This window comes from Sciurus vulgaris, assembly GCF_902686455.1.
Source record: "Sciurus vulgaris genome assembly, chromosome: 6".
Lineage (NCBI taxonomy): Eukaryota > Metazoa > Chordata > Mammalia > Rodentia > Sciuridae > Sciurus > Sciurus vulgaris.
Window position 1 is genome coordinate 101,949,959 of NC_136466.1, and position 13,025 is coordinate 101,962,983.

General features: G+C 36.1%; 1 protein-coding gene across 2 annotated transcripts in view; it reads left to right on the forward strand.

Annotated features, from left to right (window-relative positions):
* Positions 1 to 13,025, forward strand: part of EDIL3 (EGF like repeats and discoidin domains 3) — a 416,261-nt gene that overhangs the window by 348,742 nt on the left and 54,494 nt on the right. The window lies entirely within an intron of this gene.

Consider the following 13,025-nt stretch of genomic DNA (forward strand, 5'->3'; position numbering starts at 1 on the left):
GGTCCTGGAGGAATTAGCCAATTCCATGAGCATGTGTAGTATTGCATTTTCATATAAGTTATCTTTGATATTTTATTAAAATGATGAAAATAGGTATGCTTATCTTTAGTTACATGTCAAAGGGGAAAATTGCTCTAGAAAGATAAGTTAGTTGCCTAAGAAAAGGTTAGCTAGTTAAGGGCAAACTTGCTTTTCCAGCTAGCTCAAGTTGGTTGAAGTCCAAATCACATTTTCATTGTCTATCATGTTTGTCTTATGGAAACTGCCTTGTCAGGTTTTCCTTTTTCCTATGCTTTCTGAAAAGGTAGATATGAATACTTATAATTTTTCAACGAACATTTACTGAATACATTCTGTATGCCAAGAATCCTGCTAAGCACTGGGAATAAAGAATGCTAAGACCAAACCCTTGCACTCATGAAATATAGTCTAGTGAAAAAGATGCCAACCAGAAATTTAAATTAATGATAATATCAAGTAGTGAAAGTACCACAAAGGAAGCATGAAACAGTACAAAAATTGATAAAGTATGGAGGAAATGGGGTTGCTCTTTTAGATAGGATAGCCAGAGGGGTAATTTTCTGAGGACTTCTGGTTAAAATAGCTATTGAAGGAACTGAGGAAGCAAGCCATGCAAATAAGTTCTGGGAGAAAGGCAAAAGCCAAGGCTGTAAGGCAGGAGTAAGCTTGGTCATTAAAGTAAAAGAAAGGCCACTTGTGTCCAGAGCAGTGTGAGCAAGTGAGAGGCACTGTTGATGAATTTGGAGAGGCAGGCAAGACCCAGACCGTGCAGGGTCACGGGCTTTGCTTTGGGTGTGAAGAGAAATCATCAAAGAGTTTGAAGAAGGAGGAGGTAACTTGAACTTGTCTGTGATTTTTAAAAGATTATGTTCGTTGGTACGAAGTGGGCAAGAGTAGGAACAGTGATATCAGTTTGGATGACCTGAGAGTTTATTATAATACTCAGGTGAGAAATAAAAAAGATTTTGAACAAGAGTGATAGCAATGGAGGTAAAGAGAAATGAACAGAGTCGATACTGTCAAATTTTAAGGTGGACTTCCATGATTTGGTAGCATGAATGTAGCATTTAAAAGCAAAAAAAAAAAAAAATTAGTGTGATTTCAAGTTTTTTTAGCCAGTTACTGACATAGAGAAGATGAAAACTTGAAGAGTGGGTTTAGAATTTTTTGGGTTCACAGTGCAAAGTGATATAGCTGACCAAAAAACAGAAGACACAGATGATGTGAAACACCATTAATGGAGAAGGATATGAAAATTAAAGGAAGCGTTATCAGTAGGTAGCAGCATGCTACAGTCAAAGGTTTGAACTTTAAAAGTTGCTTTCTCCTGTATTGGAAGCTAAGCAAAATAAGGGGTAAAAAAGGTAATGGGGGCAGGAATCAGGTATCATACAGATATAGGAAAGATCAGTGGAGTAAAAAAGTATGAGAACTAGAGGGAGGGAGGAGGGCAGGAAAAGGGGAGGAAATGTGGAATTAATATAAGAAAATCACATTATATTCATGCACTTATAAATTGTTGTAGTGAGAATATGAGGTGTCCCCCAAAAGCTGATGTGTGAGACAATGCAAGAAGGTGTAGAGGAGAAATCACTGGGTTATGAGAGCCTTAACTCAATCAGTGAATTAATCCCCTGATGGGATTAACTGGGTGGTAATAATGAATTGATGCAGGTGGGGTGTCCCTGAAGAAGGTGGGCATCAGGGTGTGGCTTTGGGCTATACATTTTTTTATCTCACAAGTGGAGTCTCTCTCTCTCTGCTTTCTGATCACCATTTGAGCTGCTTTCCTCTGCCATACTTTTCCACCATGATGTTCTGCCCCACCTTGAACCCTGAGGAATGGAGTCAGTGTCTATGGACTGAGACCTTTGAAATCTTTAACCTCCAAATAAAGTTTTCATCCTCTAAAATTGTTCTCTTCAGGTCTTTTTAGTCAAAGCAGCAAAAAAGCAGACCAAAACATAAATGAAATGTTCATAAAGGGAATTTCTTTACATATATGTAGAAAGTACCAATCAAAAATAAATAAACAAACTGGGCATTGTGTCACAGGCCTGTATTCCCAGCAGCTCAGGAGACTGAGGCAGGAGGATTGCAAGTTCAAAGTCAGCCTCAGCAAAAGCAAGGCACTAAGAAACTCAGTGAGACCCTGTCTCTAAATGAAATATTTATAAACTAGGGCTGGGCATGTGGCTCTGTTGTTAAGTGCCCCTGAGTTCAATCCTCAGTATAAATAATAAATAAATAAATAAATAAATACCAGTGAAGAGAAAACAAAAATAAAAAATGAAAACAAGTGAAAGAGAATAGGAGGAGGGAGGACAGGAGAAAAAGGCCAGGAGAATGGGGATTGATATCAAATTTCTTTCATGTATGACTTTGTTAAAATGTACCCTTCTACTGTGTATAATTATAATGCTCTAATTAAAAAAAAAAAAGTTGCTCCAGCATAGGTGATACATCACACACTGATAGGTGACTTGGAGTCATTTTTATGGGGGCTCTTGCATTTGTGGTACCTACAACTTCCTACACTGTTTACCTTGGTATATACCTGATCACAGGCAGGAATTTACTCTGTGACTGGATGAATACAAGATCCATTTCCTAGAAACACTTCTCAGCTGCCCCAGCCTTTGAGCTTACATAAATTATTTTCATAGGGAAGAATGTGATTGAACCTAAGTGCAAATTGCCTATTAGACCTTCCCTTACAAAACTCCCCATTGCAACAAATTCACAAGTTATTTAATTCACGAAGAATGTGATAGAACTTGCAATACAATGAGAGTTATCATGTGTATGGAAATGAACAATTAATTGAAAGAATGCCTATGTTTTTATACTGGTAAGCAAAAAAATAACATACAGAATTATTAATATTACATGACACCTGTACAACTAGATGGCAATATAATAGAAATTATACCTGACATTCACTTGTAAAAAACTAACCACAACCAAATACTAAAAATTTGGAGGAAATAGAAATTATCTTGAAAGATAATTTGGAAAAAATCATAATTTTGAGGAGAGAAGAATGTAGTGAAGCAAATAGAACAAACCTGGAGAAAATTAGCAGTCTTGCATAGTACAAGTAGAATGTGCAAACACACTGTGATCAAGACTCATATAACATGAGTAGAAAGTATCCTTCTTATAAAGCTCCCAGACTACAGATTAGGGAAATTACCATGATACAAGTAATAATTGGAAAGATTCATTCTGGTAATCAGAAAGGGACCAGAAATTGGAAGTTTGGATGGCAATCATTATCCTCCAAACACAGCCTCCACCACGTACTGGAATGTAAGTTTTTAGTGAGGTCCTGGGAGGCAGGTACTTTGCTTGTATAAGCATGAACTTTAGCATTTGCCAGGCTTTGCTTTGTTTTTAGTCACGGCTAGGTCACCTGCTAGCTGTATGACTTGCATGAATTGCTTAACCTCACTAGGTTCTATTTCTGCCTCTGTAATACTTGAAGAGTCTGATTATGCTCACAGTTTCCAATCATTTCTAGAAACCTTGCAATCTTCAGCCATCTAATTCCCCTTTATTAAGGCTCAATTTGATGTTTGTGTAGCAACTGACTCATGGCAGTATTCTTTACTCTTGACATTTCTCAATGTCATTAATCTCACAGGATCTTAATTTAAATGTTAGCCTTATTAAATTAAACATTAATCTACCTGGAATTTTGCTTAATTGCTTGACAATAATGTTAGCTTGCTTAGGTTATGCCTATAGTTGATCATATCATAGATAGACAGTGTCTTCAATGTATTCAAAATATTTCTTATTCAGAACAAAGGCTTAATACAACCCAGAGAGTGAAAACGTCATCTCATCATATTGCAGTCTGAATCATCTTCCAACTTTGGAAAAATCGTTGAAAAACCCAGTGGCTCCACCTGAACCAACCTGGGAAGGCCCACCACATTCAGATATCTGTATTTGACAATTCTTGAAGTAGCACTTTTAATATGGACTTCATGAAAATGTTGAAATTTCTCCTGCTCTACTTCTACTAAGAGTCAAGTAGGATTCATTAGCCTCAGTTTTTCACCTCCCTCCCATCTCCAACCTCCAACCTCCAACTCATTTTTTTAGCTCTTCATTTCTTTAAAACTGCTTTCAGCATGGTCGAATCAGCAATACGTATATTACATTTAACATTGTTAAAATGCTACTTCTTCTTTAATAATCTTTTCTTTTCTCCTAATCTTCAAATTAATCCTTTCTGGTATGGTTTTAGGGTGATTCTTCCTCTGTCTGCCAAAGAAACTGTTGATTTCTTCAATACCCCTTCTTCTTTTACATTCAAATCACAAGTTGACCTAGGATAATGGAATCTACCCTTAGTTCTTTGTTTAAACCTCTATGTTGATGACTCCCAAATTTCTAGCCACAGATGTATGTATCCAGCTGTTACTAGATATTATGACTTAAGTGTCCTATAGACATTTCACACTCAACAAGTCAACAAAGTGCTTACGGTTTCTTGTCTTAGGTTTCAATCTTTATTTACAGAAATTGGTTCCACAAGTTACCCAAATTATCAAGCCAGAAATCTCCCTCTGCCAATCCCTCTCAGTTCTCCATTCAGTTAATTTCTTAGTCTTTACAAAGTTTTCACATTGATACTTTTTATATTTGTGAACCTCTTTCCAACCTGACTGCCATTATCCTTTCCCCCGCTAACTACTGCAATTAGCTCCTGAATGACCCCCTGCCTCGGGTGCTTGGTTTTCTCCATCATTTCTCCATGAGAAGATCATCTGAAAGAGATCTTACTAAAATACATACCTGATCTTTATTAATCATTAGCTTGTGAAAAGTCTGTTCCTTAGTATAGCATTATCTGATTATCTATGTATCATTACCTAACCTCTGGGCATTTCTTTGGCCTTGTTTTCAGCTACACCTCTCAGTAAACCCTGCTTTTCAGCCATATTAACCAGTATACCCAGCAGTTCCCTTCTTTCTGTCACTAGCCCTTTGCCAGCTTTTCCACCAGCCTGGAAGATTGTCTCTTTGCTTGATCACTTGGCTACTTGCCAGCTATCTTCTAGAATATGTTTCTCAAACTTGTTTTTATTATTATTTTTTTATTCTTACAGACTGCATTTTGATTCATGGTACACAAATGGGGTAAAACTTTTCATTTCTATGGTTGTACACAATGTAGATTCACACCATTCATGTAATCATACATATACATAGGGTAATACTGTCTGTTTCACTCTACTATCCTCCACCTTACCCACCCCGTTTTCTTCTACACCATCTAAAGTTCTCTCATTCTTCTCTTCCCCACGCCTGCCACCCCTCCCCTCATTATGTACCGTCATCCACTTATCAGAGAAAACATCTAGCTTTTGGTTTTTAGGGCTTGGCCTATTTCACTTAGCTTGATATTTTCCAACTTCATCCATTTACCAGCAAATGCCATAATTTTATTCTTCTTTATGGCTGAGTAATTTTCCATTGTGTATATATACCACAGTTTCTTTATCCATTCATCAATTGAAGGGCATCTTGGTTGGTTCCACAATCTAGCTATTGTGAATTGAACTGTTATGAACATTGATGAGGATGCATCACTATAGTATGCTGATTTTAAGTCCTTTGGGTATAAACTGAGGAGTGGGATAGCTGGGTGAAATGGGGGGTCCATTCAAATTTTCTGAGGAATCTCCATACTGCTTTCCAGAGTGGCTGCACCAATTTGCAACTGTACCAGCAATGTATGAGTTTGCCTTTTTCCCCACATCCACACATGATAATAACCATTCTAATTGGAGCTAGATGAACTCATGATATGTATATGAATTACCTGGAGATCTGGTAAGATGCAGATTTCTTCCAGTGGGTCAGGATAGGGACACAGTATTATGCACTTCTAGCAACTGCTTCTGAAAGTACCAGTGTTTCTGTTGTATTGCACTCTGATTAGAAAGGTTCTAGAAGGCATTTCAGATACCACTAATTCTGGAAATCTTGCCTGACATCCCAGGCATCCTGTGGAGCACTCTACCACATCAGAGCACTCCTGATTTTAAACTGTTATTGCCTGGTTATTGCATTTGCTTCAGCCTAATAGGCTGATGATATCAGTATACATCTTTGTACCCAGAACATGGGAAAGCCTGGTAATCCATTCTGTATCCTCTGCAATGTGTCTTATACCAATATTGCTTCATGACATTACTACTGCTGTATCTTCTTGCTCAGGGACCAAATACATACACCATGGGCAATGCTGGTTCTCCATTTGAGAATACTGTGCATTTCAGAGCACCATAGGAGTTTTCTGCTGTTTTGGCAGCCATGATCCTGCTATTGTTCTATATTCTTCCATATATTGGCACCAGAAGAGGGATATTTTAAGCTCCTTTTAGCAAGAGTAGATTCTGCTTTAATACTGAAGTGGGTAGCATAACTATAATTGTCCAGAAATATAGGCATCATGAAAAATTATTGACATTACTGCAGTGAGAGATTTTACTATTTAATTGATTTGTATTCAATATTACTATAATGGTTCACAGTTGTCCAATAATATATTGACTGACGTACTTACAGGAACAACTAAAGTTAATCAGAAACAACTTGCTCTCCTTTCATCTAGATTATTCATCTCAAAATATCTTCAGATTTATCAGGGTCATTAAATTTGACTACTGAAATGAAGGAAGCTTAAGATTACTCATAAACAGGTCACAGAAAAATATGAGCTTAGTGGTTATACTTTATGCTTCCTAATTGATCAATTACAGAAGCCAAGGTAAATTTAGGGTACACATTGTCTTAACTCATTATGGATAAAAAATAGATCTGTCAAGAACATAATCAGACTCAGAGCCTTGCTTACTGGGTAGGAGGAGGAAAAAACCTTCATGAACTTGAAAGCATTTTCTGTTCTCAGTTGGAAATTTTGAGCAGGGGAGAAATAGGCAAATGAATAAAACATGGTAATAGAATGTAATAAAGCAGAAATTGAGACATATCCACTAAGTAAGATCACAGATAGCATACAAATTTCACTGACCATTAAAATGAGACGTCAGGAAAGATTATGATATTTTTAATCCCTAAAGTAATTATGTGATAAGTCTTACAGAGTTTGGATTTTATTAAAAATTTTAAGAGTATATGAAAATGGATTAAAGTTTCAGCTTCCTAGATTTAACATTCATTTTTAGTATGTAACAGCTCAGCAGTTTTAATGATTATTGCCAGATAATTCTACTCTTTAGATTGATGTAAAGATAACTTTGCAAATGGTTCATCAATTGTATGCTGGATATTGGTGTAGGGATATTATAGAAGTGACATTCATGGAATAAAGACCTTTCCTTGACTTCTCACCCTTTTTTCCTGAAACATGTGTTTATACACAGATGTCATGACTTTAAACCAGGGTCCTGCAAACCCACCCACAGGTAATAAAGAAGCAGGGAGGAGTTGTGGGAGGGCTTGCTAGGATATTGTGTATTCCTAACATAGTAAATGTTGTCTCTTAGATAAAATAGCAGTGTGTGTGTGTGTGTGTGTGTGTGTGTGTGTGTGTGTGTGTTTGCTCTTTCATGAGTTAAATAAAAATGCATTTAAAAATGTCATTGATTTCTTAAAAGCTTATTTTGTTGTTTTACTTTTTATCAATAAACAGATATTATAAGGAAGTTACTGCTATAAAGGAAAAGGCATTCCTTACTATATACACATAGTTGCTACAATGAAAGAGACAACTGCTTTCCTATATCATTGATCTAGAGAAATACATATAACAGATAAAGAAATAAAGAAGGAGCTAAGGAGTTGGGGCTGTGCAATGGAAAGTTTTACACATAATGATTTCTAACTGAACTTTAATCAAATAATTTCAATTGGAAACAAGTTTTCCTGTTAAAAAAAGAAGTGAGTTTTTCTCTGTACATAATTTAGGTGGAAATACATCCAGTAGATCCAGGTTTTCTCTCCAGGCAAGAAGTAATTTGGAAGGAACTAAGCAATATGGTGTTGGTAAACGGTTTCTCTCTGATAAAATGCCAGCCTAAAGGAGAATCTGTAACAATTACCAAACTCCAAATTTAAGGTTTTTATTTAGGTCTTTCTTTTCTTCAGTAGGGAAAAAAAAAAAATACCAATTTTTGTTACCTGGGTATAAAGATAAATTTTAAATAAGTCTTCTCTCTCCCTCTCTCACTCTTAAATGAAAACCTTTACACAATATCCTAAAATCATAGAACAAGTGAACTGGAGAAAATAATGTTGTAAAAACTTTCTCATATAATTTTCGTAGGTTCAGTTTCAAATACTTTTCCAGAAGAATAACTTGATAAAACAATCAAAATTCCTTCTATATGACTTTGTTTCCTTTTTTTTTTTTTTTTTTTTTTTTTTTTGGAAAAAGGAAAAAGAAGGATTATTGCTTTGCTAGCAAAGGAGAAACATAGGGGACTCCTGTCCCAAGGCTGTGATTGTACCCATCAGCAGGAACAGGGGGCTTTTATAGAGGTGATTCAAAGGCTACATTCCATGTGTTCTCTGCTGGAGTTGTAATTCACTTGTTAATTTGGGGGACAGTCATTCCTGAGATTTTCTAGTACCATCCCCAAAGTCTGAATTACTTTGTTCTTATGGTGGGTGTGTGCTGAGGGAAATATAACTCTGCCTAGGATGGGGAAGAAAGATAATCCTGTTTCTCCTGTGATTAGGGAGGGGTGAAATTAAAGAGAAACCAGGAGTGAGGAAGAGAAAGAATCATGTCCATTTTAAAAATCAATTGAGGTGGCAGAGCAGCAAAGACTATATTCAAAGCATAAAGTAGACCATTGTTACAATTCCCCACTGTCAAATTCTATGCTCCATTTCTTTGGAAAAAATGAGCAACAACATTTCCAAACTACTTCCTGCTGAAAGGGGGCAAAGTTGGGAGAAGAAACTCAAAGTCCTTGTTCTCTATCAGGTGGAGCATAGACAGTTAAGGGCATTAAGTATCAGAGCAGTCCAGAGGTCCACAGTGGCAGATGGCGGGTGACTGAACAAGGCCTACATAGGGCAGGGATCATGCCAAGGCAACAATAAAGACAGCAAAGTATTACTGGATTTGTAAATAATTAGAACAAAAAAAAAAAAAATTAGTATTTTAGCCAATCTCTGAGAACCATGAGGATAGTAACTCATAATCTTATCAGTGAAAAACAGATCAAGTTCATCAGTGTAGGTGGTTAGGAAGACTTGCAGGTCTATTGAATTAGACTCAAATTAACTTAGGACAAATTTTCAACTCTTGTGATTGTTATTATTAGGCACTCTCACACAAAAATCCTTCCTTTATAGCCTCCAACTTTACTTACTTTTGGTAGGGCTAATATAAGTATATATCTTAAGTTACACTAAAAAGAAAAAAAAATGTTTTTCCTTTTAAATGTCCATGTAGGACTCTGCATTTAAGCTAAACTCTCCTGGTAGGTATTTAAGAACAAGTTGGTCAAAACTGACCTTGTTCCTATCTACTCTTAAGACTTAGTTGAGATTCCTCAGAGATCACTCTTGGTGACATGTGCGACGCTTCCTGGCACCTTTGGCTTTCCTCTACCAGTGGTGTCACTTGCCAGGATGGGTCCAGATCTGCCTGACCATATGTGACTTCTCTTAGAAGCATCAGGACATTTACATTTCCAATGACCCTCCTCTTTGCAGAATGTGCAGTGGTTGTCCTTCCATTCTCTAGGTCCTCTCCATCATCCTGATCTACAAATTAGCTGACTTACCAGAGTTGCAGGGCCCAGAAAAGGGTCCTGTCATTCTCCGGGTCCTGGCTGATCTTAGAGTTCAAGGGCCAAAATGTTGCCTGCTTTTTCCTTGGCCCTTTTACTTCCTTGACTTTGGTCTCCAAGGCCACTTTTTCCACAAAAAGAAAGAAACTCTTTTAGCCTTTCTTGGATTCTTATTTCAGATGTAATGATATATTGTATTATTTGTGACAAGCCATGCCTTACCTGAGATAAGGCTCTGCCTCCCACCTTACTGCATGTTAAAATGGCCCTAAAATAGGCTAGACTTCAGTTCATTTAAAGTTGTGTTCAAAAGATTGATTTTTGTTGTAAAGATTACTGTAATCTCAAACAGGGAATAAAATACATAACTAAGTAAAGATTTGAGATTATAAAAATCATTTTTCTTGGTTCATAGCTATTACACAAACTGAATGCTTTTGCTCTGTTAATTTCATTTTCTGTTTTCTTTATAAACTTTATATCTGTTGCCTGTTAGTGTTTTCCAGAGGTACTGCTTCTGGAAAAACAACAACAACAACAACCAGGGTTAATTTGAGATAATAAGCCATCGCCTACAGGAAAGATAGTATATAATGCTGACTTCCAGTACTAATATTGACCTCAATTAAATGAAAGGGGTAACTGTAAAATTATAGATATTAAAGTTTTAACCTGTTACTCCCTCTTTAAGACTGTTGATACTGACTTGCTGGGTGTTTGAAACCAAAAACTTGGAGACTTTATCGAATCTTGATAGAAGTATAGCATGTATGTAATTACTAACAAAAAGAATATAGTTAATAAGAGTATCTCATAAATTTTGCTCAATACCCCTAGCTCTAAGAGGTAATACCAGAGCTGTTTGCACCAAAAGGAAAGCATGAAATACTTAAACACAAAGAAGTGGAGATTTACAAATAATTTCCAAGATTCCCAACTATATTGTAATTTAACATAAACATAGAGAAACTGCATATGGTTATGGACCACTTTAGAAAGCTGAGGGCCCAAAATTCAAGCAGAAGAACAAGGCAGGCACAATGGGAGAGCAACAATAGGTCACAAACATTTTAAGTTGGTGATTTTCTAATTATATTTCTCAGAGCCCCACAACTGCCTTCTAGATCTTGAATTCAGAGCAGGTGCTGGAGAGCTGTGACGAAGACTCAGTACCTGAATTTGGAGCAACCTCCCTCCCCTCTCAGAGTGGCCCGGCTTCATCTCTTTGCACATACGGGTTCCATGGAAGGTTATGTATGCACACACAAGCCACAAGTAACACATGCCCCATATGCCTCTGGTTTAGAATTCAAGAATATCTGTAGCAGGTAGGCCAGAAGATTCTATAGCTGCTCTCTGAATATTCCTTCCACTTTCCCTTAATATGATTCAAAGATAGCATTTACAAAGCGAAAGGGTAAGGGTACAAATACAAAATAATAGTACACCCCTAGGATTTCTGATTTTAATGGCAGTTGGAGGGGAATATATGTGACTTATAAATGCAACATCACTTGGTCTAATTATTTTGATTTCTATTGTTCATGAAATTTATTCAAAATTTCAAATAATATAAAGGGTGTAAAATCTCTGTATTTAACAAAGGGAGATAGGCCTTTTATAAAGTCAGGAAACTGCCTTCTAATGATTACATTTGGGCTTAAAAATTAGTTTATTACAAATTGTTTTTTTATTCCCTCCTTGCAGGAATTATTCATTTTAATATTTCATGTTTTTGCTATTATAAGATTTTTCTCTTTTTTAGGTAAATTGAGTCTTCCAAATAAGCAACTGGTGTTTTCAGATATTTCAACAGGTACTTCAGCAGTAGTTGATTTGGGTAGGCAAATAACTTGAGACAAAATTTTTAAACTTTATATTTGCATGTTATTAATTCAGATGAGAAAACTCAAATAAGTGATTATTAACTAATTAGGGAAAATATCTTATTTTAAAATAATTCTGTAGTAATAAATTTCTGACCTTATGATGATAAGGATATATTAGATTATATTAATATTTCTATAACATTAGAATTAATAATAAAATACCTTTTAAAATATCATTAATAATAAAATACCTTTTTCTTCAGACAATGTTGTGTTTACATAGTAAAATGCTGACACATGTGGGTATCCCACATATTTTATATCTCCGTGTCTTCATTGATAAAATAAAGTTGAAATTTACTATGAATTTAATTTTCAAAATCTAATAATAAGGCATATTTTAGGTTCTTGTAAAAATTTATTTTCAGTTGTTTTTAGGTGCCCCATGTCTCCCTGGCTACTCCTTCATTCATTGTCTAGATGGCACAGAATCATTCATTTACATGAGTAAGGTAGACTGTGCAATATGAAGATGTTTTTTTTCAAAATTAGGGAGCATTTACTCTTAATTATGAAGGCTCATAGAGCATGTTGTCTAAATCAACCTGATAATTGCCAGATCAGAATTTTGCTTTGCTGGTGTCTGCAGAATTTACACTGAATAACCAAAAGAGTTTGTGATAGACTTCTGAACACAATTTTCATAGTCTTTAAATTCTTCACTATGAACTGGGCTGGATTCCACAAAGGCCACCTTCAAGTACTTTTCTAGTCCATGCTGGGATCTACCACCTAGAAATGTAGCACAGTGACAAAATCTCTTATCATCTGTCATGCTAGCATCATTAACCCCTGTGTATTACATGAACTGAAGATTTTTGAAACCTCCCAAGGCTGACTAATAGATTTTAGAGCATAAAATGGAAATTATCCAAATGCACATATTTGCTTAACGTAAGTGCCAAATAAATTTTCCAAGGCCGAGGATGTGAGTATACGGACAGTCAGACATCAGGGGAACCTTGGGGGAAATAATCACTTCTAACCAAGGCAGCAGGGGGAAAGAGGACAGTATGGAAATCTTACGTTCTGCCTGTGGTGAGGTTGGCAAACAGTCAAAATATATGTCAACAGCCTGCCAAGACCTAAAAGATGCTATTTGTAACTGTGGAAGCTTTTGCATATCACCCTGATATTTCTCCTTGTTGTCCAGTGTCAGTATCAATTTATCCAGATAATGTGTTCCCTATGATGCTTAAGTCATGACCTAGAGCAGATGGAAATGAATGGCCTGTAGACTATGATCATCTGTGTGTTGAACATCAAAGTGTTAACTTTCATGAAGTTCATGTAAAGTTAAATAAAAGTGAGAAAATAAGAGGTGTGA